The sequence below is a fragment of the Onychomys torridus genome, chromosome 5 (assembly GCF_903995425.1).
Source record: "Onychomys torridus chromosome 5, mOncTor1.1, whole genome shotgun sequence".
Taxonomy (NCBI): Eukaryota; Metazoa; Chordata; class Mammalia; order Rodentia; family Cricetidae; genus Onychomys; species Onychomys torridus.
The window spans coordinates 85,584,614-85,603,280 of NC_050447.1; positions in this window are offsets into that span (position 1 = coordinate 85,584,614).

Sequence of the window (18,667 nt, forward strand, 5' to 3'; positions counted from 1 at the left end):
GGTTTGGCTGTTAGGAATTATCCTTAAGAACGAGTTCTTGAAACCAGGCATGGTAGCATGTGGCTTTAGTACCAGCACTCAGGAGACAGAGGCAGGAGGATGGCAAATTTAAGGCCAGCTTGGGCACATAGCCAGACTCTGTTTCCAAAACAAAAGGAAACAAAACCCAACAAATAAATTGAGAGATTTGTGCTGTCTATAGTGTGGGAATGAGACACATCAGTCCAAACTTTTGTCAGCCCCTGGAGTTCGTGATCCTTATTTCTATTTGGCAACTCTTCAGAACAGCTCTCTTGTATATTTTGCAATCTGCTGCTTCTGTTAAGACATCTGTGTGCCAACTCCCATCTGACAGCCCTGAGGAGGTAGGGTTAAGAAAGACAGCGAGATACCTGGAGTGTTTGAAGTCGGATTGCTACTGCACTGTGGATACCTTTATGTAAACTCACGTGTGGGCTGCGGCACAGAAAGTGGCCATAGGAGTCCAGTCAAACGGCCAAGAATTTCTCATCTGATAAAGAAGGAATGCTGCTAATTGATTCAGTACCGGAATGCTCACCTGGGGCGCCCCAGCCAGTTAGTAATGTATTCTCTGGCTATTCCAAAAAGATGTGCCCTGTAATATATGTGCATCTGCCATGGTGTGGGCATCCTCTCTGAAATGCCTGATGAAATTTCCTTGCCATTAGGACCTTCCTGAGAGGGGACCTTTAGGAGATAACTAAGTCATGAGACCGTCCCTGCCAAGAGTGAGCTAAGTTGTTATTAGAGGGCTGGGTTAGCTGTAAAGAAACAGTTCCACTCCTGCTCTTCCTGCGCCTCCCACTGGGCGAAGCCCATTCCCATGTTAAAGCACGGCAAAGAAGCCCTGTTGCTTTGGTGTAAATAAGGTCTGGCTAGGTAGCCTATGCTAAACTGAATTTGTAATCCTCCTGCCTCTGCCTGGCAAGTTTGGGAATTACAGACATGTGATACCATCTGTCTTAGTTAGGATTTCCTTTGCTGCAATGAAGCACCATAAACAAAAAGTAAGTTGAGGAGGAAAGGTTACTTGGCTTACACTACCACATCACTGTTCATCACCAAAGAAAGTCAACACAGAAACTCAAGCAGGGCAGGAACCCGGAGGCAGGAGCTGATTCAGAGGCCATGAAGGGCAGCTGCTTACTGGTTTGCTTACTTCCCCTGGCTTGCTCAGTCTGCTCTTATAGAACCCAGGACCAGCAGCCCAGGGATGGCACCACCCACCATGGGCTGGTCCCTCCCCATTGATCACAAATTAAGAAAATGCCTTACAGCTGGATCTTAGGGCATTTCCTCAGCTTGAGGTTCCTTCCTCTCCGATGACTCTAGCCTGTGTCAAGTTGAGGCCCCAAACCAGCCAGTACACCATCCTTGACTGCCAGTGCCTCGATCCTGAACTTCCCAGCCTCCTGTGAGAACTAAGTTTCTTTTGTTATCATTTACCCCATCTCAGGTACTGTCACAGCAACAAACTCCCACTAAGGCAGCCTCTGGTTGAAATATTGGCATATGTGTATATAAGTGAATATGCGTTTACACACGAATGTGTATGCGTATACTTAACACACCACACACATGACATACATATATAAACACTTAGATTCTCATAGTAAACCAAATAAACCCCCATCCTCCCACTGGCCAGTGCCTAGAAATCACAAATCTGATGTTTTTTAGAACGGTTTTAAAGCACTCTCCATCCACACAGGTTGGGATCAGACAGTAATGTTTTGTGGAGGGGTTGGATAGGGTAGGGTGGCATGGGGTGCATATATGTATATACATACGTATTCATGTGTACATGTCTGTGCATGTGTATATATGGAGGCCATAGACTGATCACAGACATACCACACTAGCTGCATGTAGCTTCTTGCAGTGCAGATCCCGGCTCAGGTCCTAATGTTTGCTGAGCAACCACTTTGCAAACTAAGCTACTGCCTTGGTCTCCAGAAAACAAACTTCAGTCTCATTTATCTTTAAAAAAAACAACAACAACAAAAACTTAAATCAAAAGCAGGCCTTGATGGCACGGGTCTATAATCTCCGTGGCTCAGGAGACTGAGGGCTGGAAGTTCAAGGCCTGCCTGGAGTAACTTTACATTCAAGAGAACAGCTTGCCCAAACTCTGCCTCAAAACTTTAAAAGAAGACGTCTATGGTGCATGCCAGTGGCAGAATTCTTGCCTAGCATGCTTAAGTCCCTGGGTTCCATCCTGGTGCCCACCACCCCAGATCAAAAGCCTGGTACAGTTGAGAGGACTTTCACGTGTCGCCAAAACCCACCATCGCTAGCCATGCTCACCGTGTAAAGCCGAACAAGGAATACAGAACCTTAACACATAGGATGGGGGTGAACACTTTGTGAAAGAGGAGCACTGGTGGAAAGGTGTGCAGCTTCCAAGTTCAGTAGTGAGGAGCTTGTGTTTAATTAAGCGGGGTTGCCTCTGCGCTCTCGGCCTGAAGATCCCAGGGGAGCTCTCCAGGCACAGTTACTGTCTAGCTTCTTGGGTTTCCTCAGAAACAGCCCTGACTACACCATCATTAATTAATTAACACTGACCTAGAAGTCAGAAGCTTCCAATTGACTCTCCACTTAAAAGCTAAGCACCTCCTTGCCCCACATAGAGGACTTGGGACTCAGGTCTTAGCAAAATAAAACTACAAGGCAGAAAGGAGGGTGAACTTTTGATACTCGTGAGTTAAGTTCACAAATACGTAAGATAATGCTTTGTACTGCCCCCCAAAATGAATAGTGATCTGTTCAATAGTCAGTGCTAAGTGTTGCTAAGAATTTGACTAAAGGAGCAAGGCCTGGCCATGCACACCTGTAATGGCAGCACCTGGGAGACCAAGCAGGGGTGTCACATACATGTACAAAATGCCATAATAAAACACACCATTTGGACATATACATGCTAATAAAAATCAGAAAAGGAGGTACATGAACTCTGAGCTTGATTATAGCAAAAGCAAACTGGGAGGCGTAGCAAGGCTGAGTCCTGAGCAACCGTTCTAGTTAGACATTAAGGCCAGAGGGGTGATCTTGGTATCTAAGTATATTGCTGAGGCTGGCTCCTTATTGATAATATGTGCAGAGATTCATCTACCAGCCAGTTACTCACAGAGGTTATGCTGAGCACGCACAAAATACATGGAAATAGGAACTCATTTGTCATAATTTTCAAGACCATGGAAAAGTCCAACTCACCAGTTCCTGCTTTTAAGTAAATGTAGGTACAGGAAGATGCCCTACTTTCCTGCTTGGCAGCACTGGGCAGGACCAGGTGTGAGCCTAAGAGCTGCAGTTTGCTTTTCAATCTGCCACGCACCATTCCTGGCCCACTGCCATTGCCTGCCTGACCCACCCTCACTGCTCTAGATGTTTGAGTGTCACCTCTGGCGTTAGATCTGTTTTGTTTTGTCTGAGACAGGGTCTTGCTATGTACTGAACTAGATGATTTTGAAGAGTTCGTTGTTGGAAATTATAGGAATTACTTTAAATTAATATATAATATAACGTTATGATTATTGACTTACACTAATTTGAAATTTTTAATGGAAAAGAGCATTCTGTGTAATAATAGAAAATCTTCTACCCTTACGGAGCTGTGTCCCTCCAAGTATGATCAGGACATAGTGACCCACTTCCAAGAGTGAGTATGGAAAGGTGAGAAGCAGAGAGGAAGATCACCATGGCGAAACGTGATCAACACTACCCCAGATGGATGGCTTCGTAGGCATGTTGTCTACATATGGAGTCTTCCTCCTCAAAACCCATGACCCAGTTTAACCAAGAGACAGCCACCAAGTCACAACAGAGGTCCCTCCTACAAGACAGTGGACCTGCAATCCTCCAGACTAAGATAGTCATCGAAGACCAGCCAGGTCAGAGTCAACAATAGCCAAGAGGAGCCTGAAGAGACACATAACAAGAAGGTAGACTGTCACGAACAGGAACCGAGAACAGGGAACGGATGTCATAGACATCTGAGGAAATCTGGATGACATGTGGGCCTTAATAACAATGCACCAATACTGTGTTCATGGATTATAGCCAATGTACCATAAAAATGTAAGATACTTAAGATGCAGAACAGGTGTATGGAAACCTGCTGCATGATCCTGTCAGTCTTTCTGAAAATCTGAAACTGTTTTAAGAAACAGATGACTTTCAGAAGAAAGTATATCAGTGTGTACACACATCTACAGAGGATCCTGAAGCCAAGTCAGGGGTAGATCTGAAGTCTGAAGACTGACTCAGACAGTGAGGTCCCCAATCCCCTTCCACACTCTGCCGGAGTCTCTGGGCTCCATCGTTGCTTAGGCTTTGCAACTTTCAAGTCCACATTTCAGTTTTGTCAAAGAGAAAATGTTGTGGCTTCAGCCTGGGGAGGAGTTAATCAGGCCCAGGGGCCTGTGGTAGAATGACCACACCTGTACCTGAGCCTGTGTGTGGCTCACTCTTTCCATAGGGAAGAGCTGTGGGTCTGAAAAGCCTCCTTGCATCTGAAATGCTAAGAACGTAGCAGGAGAGAGGATTGTGAGGTGTGATGGGCCACCTGTAATACCACCATGGGGGAGGTTGAGATGGAGGGTAATGACCTTGGGGGAGGCTGAGATGGAGGGCAATGACCTTTGGGGGCAGGTTGAGATGGAGGCTAATGACCTTGGGGGAAGTTTGAGATGGTGGATAATGACCTTGGGGGAGGTTGAGATGGAGGGTAATGACCTTAGGGGAGGCTGGGATGGAGGGTAATGACCTTGGGGCCTACCTTGACTTCATAGTGAAACTATGTCTCAAACCCAAACAAACCAAACAGCAAAGATTAAAAAGAAGGCTTGATTGGTAATCCCTACTTGCTCAAACTCCAGGCTGGACATCTGAAACCAATGAGCATCTTAGTCCCTTTTGCCAACTAGAAAGCCCTGGGCTGTCTGGGAAGCTTTACACATTGTATGAAATAAATATACTATGCACTATTTTCTATAAAAATAAATTAGATCCCACATATTTTCATCAGCTTTTTTGACTTTTAATCGGTGTGCCTTTTAGTTAAAAAAAAAAAAAGAAGAAAGAAAGAAAAGAAAAAGAAAGAAAAGAAAAAAAAGGGTTGGGGATTTAGCTCAGTGGTAGAGCGCTTGCCTAGCAAGCACAAGGCCCTGGGTTTGGTCCTCAGCAGTGGGGGGATGACCCTGGGTCAAACAGGAAAATCTGAAGAATTCACTGTCATGGAGACCATGGCAGTAGCCTTGCTAATCCAGGCAGAGAGCGGGGAGCCAGATGCAGACCAGATAGGAGACAGCAGGGAGGGTTAGTGATTTAAAGTTGTGTTGACCTCTTCTAGCCTGAGAAGTCAGTGCTTGAGCACAAATTAGAGAAGGCACCCTTCCTCAAGATGTCTCGTCTGCATTGTTGGAGGTTGTTAGCATACACTGCTTTGGTTAGAACGAGACACTTCTCCGACATCTTTGAGGAATTTGTCACAGTGAAAATACAACTGTGGGATGCTGGGAAGCTAGCAGGGGCCCATGCAGTACAGAAGCTGCACGGTTGCTGACTGTGGTTCCTGGTATCAAGCTCTGAGGACCAGTTGTGGCAATCTTGAGCACTTCACACCTCCCACCTCCCTATATATAATTCTCCCGACACAGGGAACCATCCAACGTTCCTGGTAATTGCTAGTTTGTTTATCTTGGAATAGAGACTCAGGTTCCTGGCAGGATCCTAGAATTGCAGTTTCCTCCATCAGAACAAAGGCTATAGTGACACTCACCCCACAGGGAAGTAGAGCATAGCACCCGACAGACAGCGAGTCCTTGGGTGCTTGGTTGGAGCGAGTCCTCCACGGGAGCTTGATTGGTGTTTCTTCCTTGCTTGCAGGAAAGAACACAAGTTAGAAAGGTTCTCACTTGTCTGGCCTCAGTAAAGGCAAATCCAAATATCACACAGCCTCTGTCCACTTCCATCTACTAACCAGCCGTCTCTAAATGCGCCTTCCATAATCTATCTATACTAAGACTTGGTGTCTGTTCAAGTTTGCTTTTCTGTTGTTGTGATAAACACAGTGACCAAAAACAACTTGGGGAGGCAAGGGTTTATTTCTATTTACATTCCTGGGTGTGTGTGTGTGTGTGTGTGTGTGTGTGTGTGTGTGTGTGTGTGTGTTGTTTGAAACACAGTCTTATTCTGTAATCTAGGCAGGCCTCAAACTTAGGATATCAGAAGAGATATTGAAATATTGAAAACAGAAAAACGTCTGTTGAGGTTTGAACCTGAAGTGTCCCACCCACACACCTGCCATAGGCTCTTGCTATGAGCACTCAACTCCTCCCCGCAGCTGTGACACAAGGCTGCAGAGCTTCTAGGAGGAAGGGTCTGCCTGGTGGAAGAAGGTCAACCAGAAGCGGGCAGTTGCACTTCCGGTTCCGTCTTGCTCTTTCTGCTTGTCTGCCACAAAATAAGCGGCTGCCGCCACAAACTTCCACGGCCCCTGTGGGTCTGATCCACTCTTCCACGCCGTCCACACTACGAGAGACTGAAACCTGTGGTGGTATTGTGTTCCCCAAAATATTGTGTGTCCCTGGAAATAAACATATCTGGGGTCAGAGAACAGACAGCCACTAGAACAAAGCCAAAAATGGTGGCTAGAAAATGGGAAGAGTAAGCCATAGCAGAAGTTGGGCGGTGGTGGTACACACCTTTAGTCCCAGCACTTGGGAGGCAGAGCCAGGTGGATCTCTGTGTGTTCAAGGCCACTTTAGAAACAGCTAAGCATGGTGACCCACGCCTTTAATCCCAGAAACCCAGCCTTTAATTTCAGGGAGTGACAGGCAGAAAGGGAAGATATGTAAGGTGTGAAAAACAGGCACCAGGGTGAGTAAAGCATGTAGTTAGTTAAGCATTTGGTTGGTTAAGTGTTCAGGCTTTGGAGCAACACAGTTCAGCTGAGATTCATGTGGAGGAGGACTCGGAAGCTTCCAGCCTGAGGAAACAGGATCAGCTGAGGAACTAGCAAGGTGAGATAGCCGTGGCTTGTTCTGCTTCTCTGATCTTCCAGCATTCACCCCAATAACTGGCCTCAGGTTTGATCTTATTAATAAGACTCTTTAAGATTCATGCAACAGAAACCCTTTGAAACTTTGACACAAAATGAACCTTTCCTCTCTTGAGCGGGCTCAGGCATTCAGCCACTGTGATGCAAAGCAGAGGAATGCAAACCAAGCCGGAAAGGACACATTTGAACCTTCTGGTCTACCTCTGTTGCCTGCAAAGGGACAGGGAAGGTGTTTACCGGCTAGTCACATATGGGTCAAGTCACCGGAAGGCAATCTGTTCTTGTCCCTGGAGAAGGAGAGTGAGACATGGACATGAACTCCAGCGAGAAGAACTGGTGGGACAGAGCCTGAGAAAGGATCTTCTCTCTGGTATCGACCAGGAGTGGAACCTTCCAGGAGACAAACTGGATGCTGTTAGAGGACAGTGAGGATGCCAGGAACAAGCAAGGACTCTGGTGGGGAAGGGCCACCTCAGTGTGGTGACCTACTTTGGCAGGTTGAGAAATCTGGACCCTATCCTAAAACCAGTAGGAGCTGCGGAAGCTTTTTTAGCTTGAGAGAAAAAACTGTTATTTTAGGAAAATTAACTTAGTTGGGGGTGAGGGGGGGAGAAAGGAAAGAAAGAAAGAAAGAGATTTTACTTTTAAAAATTTAAAGTTTATTTATTTATTTTACAATGAAACAAGCAAGGTCATTTTAAAGGGCCTCCTAAGGATAAAGGAAAAAACGGATGGTGATCATCTCAAACCAGCACATTCCTGCATATCCATTCTTGCTCTACAAAAGCCTGAAAATTAAGCTAAGAAAGGCAGAATTCCCATCAGCAGACATGAAAAAGAGAAACTATGAATTTCACATGATAGCATAATTATATTAATGCCAACTAACTGATAGGAGAGTAGGTGGATGTGGTGTTAGTATTCTGACCTGCCCCTGGGAGACTCACCCAGAGTCCTACTTCATCTCATGTTAAAGCCCCCTTAAAAGAAAAAAACTTCCCCCCCCTAACTCTCCAGAGGTAGCGAGCACCTCTCTCTCTCTCTCTCTCTCCCTCTCTCTTTCTTGCTACCTCTTTTCTCCTCTCCATTCCCACTTTCCTCCCACTGACCCCAAAAGAAACTTGCCACATGGACATCACATCCCGTGTGAGTGACTTTCCATTGTCCTCTGTACCCCCATGGCTTGTCTCATCCACTGTGAGGCACCTTGACTCCAAACCCAATGGCTTCCCACGCTGTATCATAACATGTGGGGCTTAAAGGGACCTGCAAAGGGAAAAGATCTCCTTACCCTGGGTCAGAGTCTCTCGCTAAGAATTTTCAAGCAACCTACCAAAGGACAATAATCCATTTTTTCCCTGATAAAATTTAATAATATCATTAAACACATTTACAGTCAAACCATGTTGGGGCCTCCTCTTGACCCATGTAGCTAAGGAGTCCTTTGACCTTCTTGAAATTTTTATCTTATCTGCCTGTAAACCTGTAAGTCACCTCAGAAACCACCTTACAAGCACAAGCACATTCATTAAGCAGAAATTCAGCAGATAAAGCAAGGGACCAAGACATTTTACTTTAAACACTGTTTAGCTAAAGAGCCACCAAAAGCATAGATAGATAGATAGATAGATAGATAGATAGATAGATAGGTAGGTAGGTAGACAGATATTTTTAAGACACTTAAGCATGACATTTGTCTTAATTTTTACTTTTTATATTTATTTATTTGTGTAGGGTATGTGTGTGTGTGTGTGTGTGTGTGTGTGTGTGTGTGTGTGTAGACAGAGAGAGAGAGAGAGAGAGAGAGAGAGAGAGAGAGAGAAAGCATTGCTGTAGCATGTGTAGAGGTCAGAGGACAATTCAGGCAGGGGACTCTCTCCTTCCACCACATAGACCCCCAGGATCACCTCAGGTTGCCAGGCCTGGTGCCAGGCCCTTTATTCAATGAGCCACCTCACATACCCAAACAAGATGCTCTTGAGAAGCACAGGCTACTTTTCTCTTACTCTCTCACTGTGCTTAAATCTGTATGAAACACTTTTTCTTGATAAATCCAAACCTTGCTCATGCAGACTCATCACCTCCTCCTACAGTTCTCTTCTCTGTGTGAGGAGATCCTGGCTTCAGCTGCCCAGGGTCTCTGAAAGGAATTCCTCAGCCTGCACAGCCTGTAGCAGCAGGCTGCGGCTCACTGCCCCTGGCAGGAAAAGCCGGTGACCCATGTTTACCCACCTCTGCGTGTGATCTCACAGTTTCCTTCTGCCCTCGTTTTTCCAGCAAAACTAGCATTTCATTTTTGCCAGACCTAGATCACAAGCATGAGAAGTGCTGCTGCTTTCAAAATTATGAAATAACCAGGAGGCAACAGATAAAATTCTGGCTCCGGTTCCAGAACCACAGCAGCTTGGCTTGATGGCTAGTGTCAGGGCACTACATTCCACCTTTACGAGTCCTGGTGGACAATACTGAGCTCAGCCTTTAACAAATGGATTTAAATGTGTTAAATTCATACCATGTGTTGCGCATCGTGATGATGAGGCTACTCCAAGAACAAAACAGTAAAAAGTGGGGGAACACCCTTCTTCACCATTCTTCTGGAAAGCGGCTGTAGTTACCACTTCGGTGGCTGTAAGGATCAAACAATACTGTAGCTGTTGTGAGATGAATGTCTGTGTCCCCCTTCCAGTTCACACACTGGCATTTTATGACCTCAAGGTGAGAGAGCATTGGGGAACAGGGCTGCTTTGGAGGGGATTAAGTCTTGGGAATCTTCTGAAAGATGCGCTGGATGATTGCTTTGCCCCTGCTACCAAGCAACTGAAGAATGTCATCTATGAACCAGGGTACAGATCTTCCCCAGACAGCAAGCCTGGCAGCACCTTAATCTTAGACAGCCTAGTGCCCAGAACTGTGGGAAATTAATTTCTGCTGCTTCTCTTCTTGGGGTGTGTGTGTGTGTGTGTGTGTGTGTGTGTGTGTGTGTGTGTGCTGTACAAGCCAGAAGAGGGTGTCTGCATCCCAGGAGCTGGAATTACAGGCATTTGTGACCTGCCCAGTGTGGGTTCTGAGAACTGAAGCTGGGTCCTCTGAAAGAGTGGTAAGTGCTTCTGCATGCTGGGCTGTCTCTGCAACTCCGTTTCTGTTGCTTAGACGCTGGCTACTTCTTGGCCTTTTGTTACAAGCCCGCTGAAAGGCCTTAGACCACAGCAAACACATTATGTACTCGGAATGACTGTAAGTAACTGGTACATGGTTTAACTCAGGTTTATTATTATTATTGATGTTATAGTCTGCTTTCACAAACCTCAAAAGAAAAATTTGAGGTGCATAAAATAGAATGTGTGTGTATTAGTCACTTTTGTATGGCTGTGGTAAACCACCATGACAAAGGCAGTGGATAGAAGGAAGGGTTTATTTTATGTACGGTTCTGGAGGGTTAGAATCTGTCATAGTGTGGAATGCGACAGCAGGCAGGCATGGTGAGAGCAGCAGACCCAGAGCTCACATCTTGAAAGACAAGCACAAAGCAGAGCTTTAAATTCTCAAAACCCACCTCCAGTGACATACCTCCTCCAAGAAGGCCACACCTCCTAAGTCTTCTCAAACAGTGCCACCAGCTGAGGATCCAACATTCACCTGCTAAAGACCATGGGGGAACATTTCTCATTCAAACCACGACAGAATGTGATATCAAGGAAAAACAAAATATAATCAGACAGTGGACAAAATGTTTTAAAGTTTATGATAATGAAGGTACTTGTTTTATTTCAAACTTCCAGACCTAATTTTGTTTCATTTGGTTTTGGTTTTATGGATTTTGTTTGTTTATTTGCTTGTTTTTTTCAAGACAGGGTCTCACTGTATAGCTCTGGCTGGCCTGGATCTCACTATGTAGACCAGGCTGGCCTCGAATTCACAGAGCTCCCCCAGCTTCCCCAGTGCTGGAGTTAAAGGTGTGCACCATTACTCCCAGCTAAACTTCCAGACTTTTATAGAGCATTTAAGAAGTACAGCTAGTCTCAATACTCAATAGTACACATAAGACTGAAGTTTGTATTCATTCATACATGGAACAGTGTGTCTGGGGGTGGGGTCCATCCTCATTATCTTTCTTTTTTTCATAAGCATACTGTGTTCATTCTAAAGTTCTGATTCAGTGGTTGCCTCTATTATCTTCTATTGTATTGGCTTGAACAATTTCCTCTTACAGTTTTCTACTGTCCTTGTGGTACGTGATGATGTGTGCTTATTATCCCAGCATTTAGAAGACAGAGACATGAGGATTGCAAGTTTAAGGCCAGCCTTATGTCAACATCTTGCCTCAAAAAGTAAAAACTATATTTTACTTACAGAAACAATAATTTCTCATGTTCAGTCTCAAAATACACTAGCCACACAAGAGCTTGAGTAGCCTGGTTTTTTTCCCTAACTTAAAGGCATTTCTTTTAAAGTGTGTTATATATATACTCAATGGAATTTTATTCAACCATGAAGAAGAATGAAATCATGTTGTTTGTAGAAAAATGGATGAAATGCAGCTGATGATGTTTGTTGTGGAATATTACTTTAACTATGTAAAGATGTGTTACATTTGTTTCTGCTGCATTTGTTTATGTAAAAGTGTGTTGCTGTTTCACCTTGCCTGCCTAAGGCACCTGATAGGTCTTAAAAAGCTGAATGGCCAATAGCTAGGAGGAGAGGACAGGAAGGGTTGACGGGCAGAGAGAGTAAGTAGGAGGAGGAATCTATGCTGGAGGAAGAAGAGAGGAGAGAATGAGGGAGAAAGAGAGGAAGACACTTGGGGCCAGCCACCAGACAGACAGACACAGAGCAAGCAATGAAAGTAGGACACACAGAATGAAAGGAAGGTAAAAAGCCCCGAGGCAAAACATAGACGAAGAGAAACAGGTTAATTTAAGTTATAAGAGCTACCAAGAAATGAGTGTAAGATGAGGCTGAGCATTCATAAGTAATAATAAGTCTCAAAGTATGCTACAGATGTTAGGTAAAATAAATCACACATGGAAAGACAAATTTAGCATGTTTTTTCCTCATCCATGGAAGCTACATTTTCAAAAGAGATATGAAAGGAAAAGGGTACTATTCAAGAAAAAGAGGAGCAAAGGGGGAACCAGAGAGATTAAAACACAGTTATATGCCTGTGTGCAAGTGTCGTAATGAAACCAATTATTTTGTACAATTAACATGTGATAAAAATGTTAAAGATATGTCTTAACACATCAAATAACAAGATCTAGAGACAAATTTAACAGTACCACAAAATAGAAAATCTGATAATGCTAAATTTAATTATTTTTTCACATTCAAAATAACAAGTATCCAGAACTCTATCCATGGGATTGTAGATCCCAGGGTTAATAGATTCGTCAGCTTCCCTCTAAAGGTAGGCATTCTTGTCTTCTTTTTGATGGATGGAGAAACCGAGGCACACTATGATAGTAAGTGATACAGCTGGAATCTAAGCCAAGAATCCAGTTTCAAAACCTCTCTCTCTCTCTCTCTCTCTCTCTCTCTCTCTCTCTCTCTCTCTCTCTCTCTCTCTGTGTGTGTGTGTGTGTGTGTGTGTTATGTCTGCATGTTCTAGGGAAAGGTATAAACGTGGCATGCGCACATGAGGCTGCCATCCTGATCCCCATGCTTATGCAGCAAACATTTTACTCACTGACCCATATCCCTGACCCCCAAAGCCTTCTCTTTAAAAAAGTTATTACATAAGCTGGGTATGGTGGTGCACACCTTGAATCTCAGGAGGCAGAGGCAGGGGTATCTCTGTGAGTTTGAGGCTAGCCAGGTTTACAAAGTAGGTTTCGGAACAGCCAGAGCTACATAATAAGACTGTATTGAGGGGGGGGGAGTTAGTACATCATTTGTGCCTGTGTTTGTGTATGAATATATGCATGCCATGGCATGGCATGCAAATGAAAGTCAGAGCACAAGTTGTGGGAGTCCACTGGGGAATATGATTTTTAAGATGTGTTACTTTTGTTTATGTTGCAGTTGTTTAACTCTGTGAAGCTGTGTTACTGTGCCTGTCTAAAACACTTGATGGTCTAATAAAGAGCTGAACAGCCAATAGCAAGGCAGGAGAAAGAATAGGCAGGGCTGGCAGGCAGAGAGAATATATAGAAGGAGAAATCTGGGAAAAAGAAGTAGTAGCAAGAGAAGGAGGAGGACATCAGGGGCCAGCCACCCAACTACACAGCCATGGAGGAAGAGGGAAAGTAAGATTACGGAAGCAAGAAAAGGTAAAAGCCCAGAGGCAAGAGACAGATAGGTTAATTTAAGTAAAGCTGCCTAGAAAGAAGTCAAGCTAAGGCCATACATTTCTAAGTAAGAATAAGCCTCCATGTGTAAATTATTTGGGAGCTGGGTGTTGGACCCCAAAGAGTAAAGAGCCAAAAAAAAAAACAACAACCAACAAGAGTCAGTTTTCTCTTCTGTCATGTGAGCTCTAGGGATCAAACTCAAACCATCAGACTTAAAACAAGTACCTTTATCTATTGAACCATATTTCTAGCCCCCAAAACCTGTTCTTAGCCATATAGTATAGAACTTAGCACAGAGATTGCCTTGTGGCCATTAGCTATCAGTTGAAAGTAGTATTGAAATAAATAACAGAAGCATCGGTAGCAGAAATACAGAGAATAAAGAATGGTTCCTCCTAGCATTAAGAACATCCTTACACAGAACCTTCTGTAGCAATGAAGTTAGCTGTACAGAACTATAATAGACTCGTTCTCTAGACCTATGAGGCAACACAAACTTAGAGCTTTCTGCAGGTGATTGCCATTCTGAAAGGGAACACCGACGGCTGTTGGGAGATGTGATAATGTGTAGAAGTGTTCTTGTGTCTGTGAAAATCCCTCTTCTCATCGGTGTAGTCTCATACTGAGATTGCTACGTTTCTTTCTGCCCTGGCACTGTCACCGAAAGACCCATAGGACAGAAATCAGCCCAGCAGAATGAAAAAGGCCACTGTTGCCCCGAAGACTAGGGCAGCTTGGAATGACTGCAGCTGCTGCTTCTCCTTGCCCTCATTTCTGAACCCAGTCAGAGGTAATGGCATGGTGGAAGCCCTTGCGCTCTCTGTAAATATGAATGGCATTGAAATGTGTGGATACGGTCAAGAAACCTGACAGTCTCCATTTCAGGCTTCACATTAAAAGGAGGGTCGATCATTAGACACAGGCTGCCATGGCAGCACCCGCTGACAAGAATCGTGTCTGAAATTACGGGACTAGAGCCAGATGATACGCTCTTTCCCCAGTTTGCCTCATAAATGCGTCTTTAAAAGCCATGTGCTCCTTGCGTAGTTTTGCTGTTTCCAGGCACCTTACTCCTCAACATTCCCCTGGCACGCTACTCCACTTTAGAAAAGTGGCAAAGCCAGGGGATATCACGGCAAACAAGCAAGGTCAATTCCAGGTTCAGCCAAGAGTTTGCCAGCCCCAGACTCTGTCTGCTCAGCTGAGGCTCTCTCAGATCCCTCAAAGGAGTAGCTTTGGCATCAGACACAGGAGAGAGTTAAGTCCTGGTGGCTACTAAGCCCAGGACTTAGCCCTACAGATCAACAATATGCCAATCAACAGTCTCCACCGCCAGCAGGAGATGGAAGAGCTCAAAAATGCCTGGAGGGTCTGGACACATTCCTCCCCAGGTCACCAACCTTGGCTTGGGAAAGGGGACCATGTGACCAGCAGTGCTGAAAAATACCGACATGAACCATCGAAGGGAAACCAGATGGCTTTAAGCCGGGAATAAAAATAGCACATCACAGCCCAGACTGGGCAGTCTTAAGATCTCTCAGGTTTGATTTCAACTTTCCATAGAGGTTTAAAAAAAAATTGTAACCAAATTGTGGGAAGCTGCTTTAGATCAACAGAAGGAAAATATTTGTCTTCTTATTTATCCAGCAGAGAAAATCAGGCAGGCTAGTATTGTCTTCAGCTTGGGAAGAAACCTCTTCAGGTCATAGCTATAGCTCATTGGTACAACCCTTATCTCCTGTGTGCAAAGGCCTTGGGGTTCAGTCCCTGGCGTGACAAAAGAAAAACTGTGCCTTCCATACATGGATTAAAAGGAAGAGTTGGAAAAACAGATCAGTGAAAATGTTTATTTAATTCAATTATATATATATATATATATATATATATATATATATATATATAACCACTCTAATGAGGCTTTTATTCTATTTTAGCATAATTGCCATAGTACTTTCCTTTAAGTTTTTCTTACTTTTTTTCACCACATTTTCCCTTTTTATCTAAAATAATAAAAGATTATAACTAATATAAGAAAAACTATATACAATAAGTACAAGTATATACAATAAATAGTCAAGAGTTATATTAACAATGTCTAGTCTGTTAACATTTGACAAATTCAGAGAAAATACTCTGTTATCTATCCTATTTTTGTGAGTCCAAAGTGTTGTACCTAATTCACATTCTATCCTAACTTGTATTACCAACCAAAAATATCTTTTGATGTCTTTCTTTTTTTAATTCAATGATATTTTAAAGAGCCAAGTATATGGCTTCATCTGAATTTTTATTTCTTCATTTAATCACTTGCTTTACAGGGGTTCTTTAATCTATCTCCGATTGTTCCACTGAGGTTTCTATTTTTGGAAAAGGGGGTGAATCATAGATCATCTAGGGACATGTTTAGAACATAGATTTTCAAGTCAAGAACCAAGTAGAATTTTGATGTCCAGAGCACAGCCTTGTAATAGAGCACACTGGCGGCCATTGTGCACTGACATTAGTGTGCGTGTGTGCACTGGCTGTATTAGACAGAACAAAGGTGGCTGGAAGAGTTCCATGGACAGAAAAAAACCCCAGCTTAGATAATAACTCCTTACAAGATAAGAGGAAACCAATGGCATTTAACATGGGGTTCCTCCATCCCTGACTTGGTGAATAAGAAAATGCCTTTGTCTCTTTGAATTGTGGGGACCAGTGTAAGCCTCTGTCTACAGCCAATCAGCAAAGATGTATTTGTCCTCAAATACAGTGTTGTTTTGTGCTGAGAACCATGAATGCTTTTCTTATTCAAACTTCTAGGGCTTCATTCATATGATAGAGGTGTCCTTGCTTGCTTCCTATTGCTGTGATAAGGACTGTGACCAAAAGGTACTTGGGGAGGAAAGGGTTTATTACATCATATAGGCTAAGGTCCACCATGAAGGGAAGTCAGGGCAGGAACTGAAGGCAGAAGCCTGGAGGCAGGGATTGAAGCAGTCTGTGGGTCACTGTTTACCAGCTTGCACCTCCTGGCTTACTGAGCTTGCTTTCTCATACAACTAAAGCCCATCTGCCCAAGGATGGGCACCACTCACAGTGGGCTGTGCCCTCCAACATCAATCATCAATCAAGAAATTGCCCCAAAGGCTTGCTTACAGGCTAACCTGATGCGAACATTTCCTCTCAACTGAGATTCTCTCTTCCCAGATGACTCAAGGCTGTGACAAGTTGACAAAGAACTAACCACCATAAGAGTCTTGATATTTGGCTAACAAGTGAACATCTCAACTCTGCTGGGTTTAATTTTAAACATTTTAAGGGGAAAAAAAAAAGCAAAATTGAATCTAATCAGAACCAACTTTTATGAGCCTGCAAAGGTTCTGTGTTCAAATTTACATCTTATAACTTATAGAATACTTTCTTTATACCCATGCTAGGATTTTTAATACTGAATCCTTTGAAACTAAACATCATTCCAAGTAGAATGTGAAATGTCCCCATAATCTCGGGTTTTTGAACCCTTGGTCTCCAGCCAGTGATCCTGTTGGGGAAGGTTATGGAACCTTTAGGAAGTGGAGCTTTGCTAGAGGAACTGGACCCTGAGATTTCACAGCCTGCCCCCACTTCCTGTTCACTACCTGCTTCCTGACTGTTCCTGCAAGGTGACCAGCTGGCGTCGGGCTCCTCTCCTCAGGCCTTCCCCACCATGATGATATATCCTCTTAACCTGTAAGACAATAGATCCTTTCTCCCTTAAGTAGCTTTGGCCAGGTTATTTTATCACAGCACCAGAGAAATAACTAATATCACCCCCCCCAAAAAAAAAAGTGTTAAATAAGACAAAGATGTGAGCCTGGGGTGAAGCTTGGTGACAGAGGACTTGCTTTGCATGGCCAAGGCTTTGAGTTTCATCCCAGCACCATAAAAACAAATAAGTAAAGAAAAATCTGGCAAGAATGAGACATTGTACAACCCGCTGGAATAGTCACTTGTACAGCTCGTTTTTATGCCCTAGTTTAAGTTAAGTGATCAGCTTGGGTAGCAACCTTAGTTTTGTCTCTAAGTATCAGGAGCTTGTCATAGTCCAGTGTCTTGACACTTCTCCTTCACCAGAAAGCACTTCTTGGTTTATTAAAAACTGATTTCTTGCTGGGCAGTGGTGGTGCACGCCTGTAATCCCAGCACTCGGGAGGCAGAGCCAGGTGGATCTCTGTGAGTTCGAGGCCAGCCTGGGCTGCAGAGTGAGTTCCAGGAAAGGCAACAAAACTACACAGAGAAACCCTGTCTAAAAAAAAAAAATGTTGTGCCATCATGAGGACCAGAGTCAGGATGTCAATGTTCTTGTAACAATCTGAGTATCCCATAAATGTTTATAACTCCAGGTATCAGGGATCCAATGCCCTCTCTGATCTCCACACACATACAGATACCTACACCTTCACTCATGCACGTGCACACACACACACACACACACACACACACACACACACACACACAGTCTGAAAGCTGGTTTCTTGTGCCTGGTACAGAGAGACAGCTGCCATGAAGCTCAGCCACTTTGCAGTCCCAGTCCTCAGCGAAGTCCACAGGGACACTTCAATGCCACTAGCAAAAGCACAGGAAAGCCATCTCCGAGCTCCAGGCTAGGTGGCTTTTTCTGGAACGTTTTGAGGTAGCTCTGGAAAGTCTCATTGCCTTATCTAAACACACAAAGGTTATGAGGCTCTGTCAACCCACTTCTACAATTCTGATTATTCAATTTTATGTATAAAAATGGTAAATCGTTATTCATTGCAATAATGAAAAAGACACTTTTTATTCCTAACAGGAAAACTAATAAGCTTGTTTTTCTCAAAAAAAAAAAGAAAAAAAGAAAAGAAAAGAAAAGAAAAGAAAAAAAGAAAAAAAAAGACTAATGGAGTTTTTCTCCTAAACTAGAAATTTTTTACATTAAATTTACCAAATATATTGGCCCAGGATTTCTCTGAATACATTATGATTGTTTTGTCAGAGTTAGAATTTTCCATAGCAGCTAGATTATATTTTGGTACACAAAATACAAAATAGAGCTAGTATGTACCTCAATGGGAGAACATTTGGTTACCACACATGAGGCCCTGGGTTCAATTCCCAGAACAGAAAAAAAAAAAAAAAAGAAAGAAAGTATAAACTCAGTTTTATTTAATGCCTTTCCATTTGCCCGTATGCCATGTGGAACTATTTGAAATGCTTCTACTATATACTATTCTGTTATACTATGCTGTTATACATACTGGCCCACCCCACCGATCTATTCCATTACCATGTCTGTTTCTTT